The sequence below is a fragment of the Nicotiana attenuata genome, unplaced genomic scaffold (assembly GCF_001879085.1).
Source record: "Nicotiana attenuata strain UT unplaced genomic scaffold, NIATTr2, whole genome shotgun sequence".
Taxonomy (NCBI): domain Eukaryota; kingdom Viridiplantae; phylum Streptophyta; class Magnoliopsida; order Solanales; family Solanaceae; genus Nicotiana; species Nicotiana attenuata.
Genome location: NW_017671222.1, coordinates 37,957 through 41,344, shown reverse-complemented (window position 1 = coordinate 41,344; position 3,388 = coordinate 37,957).

Genomic DNA, 3,388 nt, shown 5'->3' with positions numbered 1-3,388 from the left:
CTCTGGAATGTCCAACCTCACAAGTATCTTAGCCAATAACTGAATGTCCAAAGCTAATGGCCTCTCCTCTGCTGTGATGAATGCAAAGCTATCCATACTCTCTGCCTTCCTGCTCAAGGCATCAGCGACCACATTCACCTTGGCCGGATGATAAAGAATGGTGATGTCATAATCCTTCAGTAACTCAAGCCATCTGCGATGCCTCAAATTGAGATCCCTTTGCTTGAACAAATGCTGTAAGCTGCGATGATCAGTGTAAACCTCACATGGAACCCCATACAGATAATTCCTCCAGATCTTAAGAGCATGAACAATCGCGGCTAACTCTAGATTGTGGATAGAGTAGTTCTACTAATGGACCTTCAACTAACGTGAAGTGTATGCAATAACTCGCTTCTCTTGCATTAGTACACAAACCAAGCCAACGCGTGAAGCGTCGCAATAAATCGTATTCATCCCCGAATCGGAAGGCAACACTAGAACCGATACTGTAGTCAAGGCTGTCTTGAGCTACTGAAAGCTCACCTCACAATCATCGAACCATCGAAATGGAGCACCCTTTTGGGTCAATCTATTCAAAGGTACTTCAATGGACCCTCCACAAACCGGTGATAATAACATGCTAACCCTAAGAAACTCCTAATCTCAGATGCCAAAGTGGGACGAGGCAAACTCTGAACTTCCTCAATCTTCTTGGGATCCACCATGATACCCTCTCCTGATACAACATGCCCCGAGAATGTCACAGACTCTAGCCAGAACTCATACTTGGAGAACTTAGCATAAAGCTTCTGTTCCCGCAAGGTCTAAAGCACCACTCTCAACTGCTGCTCCTAGTCCTCCATACTACGCGAGTAGATCAAGATGTCATCAATGAAGACAATGACGAATGAATCAATATAAGGCCTGAACACGGTGTTCATCAATTCAATAAATTCCGGTGAGGCGTAGTCAAGCTGAAGGACATCACTAGAAACTCAGAATGGCCATATCTAGTACGGAAGGCAGTCTTTGGAACATCGGAGTCCCGAATCATCAACTGATGGTACCCTGATCTCAAGTCAATCTTAGAGAACACCCTAAAACCCTGCAACTGGTAAAAAAATCATTAATACGTGGCAACGGGTACTTGTTCTTGATGGTGTCCTTGTTCAACTGGCGGTAATCAATGCACATCCGCATAGTCCAATCTTTCTTCTTCGCAAATAATACCGATGTACCCCAAGGTGATAGATACACTTGGTCTGACAAACCCCTTTGCTAACAACTCCTCAAGATGCTCATACAACTATTTCAATTCTTTCGGAGCCATACGGTACGGTGGGATGGATATAGGCTGGCTACTAGCACTAGAAGGTTAGAAGGAAACACATCGGCGAACTCCTGGACTACTGGCACTGAATCAATTGTCGAAGTCTTTGCGGTAGTATCCGAACATAAGCTAGATAAGAAAAACAACCCTTCTTGACCATATGTCGAGCCGTCAGAAAAGAGATGACCCGGCAAGATGTACTAACAGATGAACCCTTCCACTCTAATCTCGGCAACTCTGGCATTACTAGAGTGACAGTCTTGACATGGCAATCAAGGATGGCGTGATATGTGGATAACCAGTCCATGCCCAGGATGACCTCAAAGTCGGTCATGTCAAGGTACAGAAGTCCGCTTTAGTCTTGAAACACAGAATGTGACCATACAGGACCGATAGATCCGATCTACAACAAGAGAATCGCCCACAGGAGTGGACACATAAACAGGAGTACCCAAGGACTCGTGAGAAATATCTAGGAAATGAGCAAAAAGAGCATATGAATAGGTAGATACTGGATCAAATAATACCGAAGCATCCCTACTACAGATAGAAATAGTACCTATGATCACGACATCCGAGGCCACTGCATCTGGTCTGGCCGGAAAGGCATAGAACCTAGCTGGAGCGCCGGCTGGCTAGCCTCCGCCTGACTGAATAGTAGCTGGCTGAACTCCCCCTGCCTGGACTCCACCTCTAGGACAGCCCCTACTAGCCTGCCTTCCATCTCTAGGCGGCCGAACAGCCGGTGCTATAATCATGGGCTGCTGGCCCTGCTGCACTACCTTGCCCCGAAGCATGGGGTAGAATCTCCGTACGTGACTGAGATATTTGCACTCGAAACAACCCCTCGGTGCGGTGACCTGCTGCCCTGAAGTCTGACCATGATGGCCTAAAGACCCACTAGAAGAACCCTGAATAGTTGGTGGGGGGTATGAACTCTCTAGCATGACACTGAAATAGGAGCTGGAAGAACCCTGGTGGCCTGAGTACCCACTGGAAGAACCCTGAATGGATGGTGGGTGGTAAGAACTCTCTGGCATGGCGCTGAAATAGGATCGCACCGGAGCACCCCGAGGAGGTGGTGGTGCTGGATTGTGGGCCCGCTAGGCTGACCCCTCCCAAACTTACCTCGGCCCCCAGCCAGGCACCTCTAAACTCCCCAGAATAGCAGACCTTTTTATCCCTCTGCATCTGCTCTCTACCCCTCAAACGATAACCCTCAGTCCTCTGAGCTATCTCCACTACTAGTTGATAAGAAGTCCCCATCTCAACCTCCCGAGCCAAAGTAGCTTGAATAGCTGAGTGCAACCCCGCAACAAACCTCCGCACTCTTTTTGCATCAGTAGGAACTATCATAAGTGGATGGCGAGATAACTGATAGAATTTTGCCTCATAATCGGTCATAGACATCTGACCCTGCTGGAGCTGCTCAAACAGAAATCGCAACTCTTCCCTTTGAGATGGTGGAATATACCTGTCCAAGAATAGGCGTGTAAATTGGTCCCAAGTCATGGGAGGAGAACCCACTGTCTTGTCGAGAAGAAAAGACTGCCACCACCTACGGAAAGTAGTGAAATCTACCCTATGCGACTCCAATATCCTCATGTTGTGCAGTTTGTCCCTGCACCTGTCAATGAAGTCCTAGGGATCCTCATGTCGCTCACCTCCAAAGGCAGGAGGGTGTTTCCTAGTCCATCTATCAAAAATCTTCTACGGCTCGCCGGCTACAGTTGGTCTAGGCTCAGGTACAGCCGCTGCAACTAGCTGGGCCCCGCCCACGGGTAGTGTGCTCGAAGTCTGATATACTCCAGTTGCATGCCTAGGATCTTGAGCAGTAGGGGTCTATGCTCCCCCTCCCGCCTGAGATGTGGCTGGGTCTGCTGGAAATAAACCAGCCTGGGTCACAAAATCTCATCCATGAACCGCAGAATACGGCCCATGACCTCCTGAAAGCGGCGAGCACCTCGGCCTGCTCCTCCACAATGGGATCCTCCACTGGATCCGCTGGTGGTGCAACTGGGGCAACTCTAGGACATCCTCGTCCCCTACCTCGGGCTGGTGCCCTTCCCCAACCTC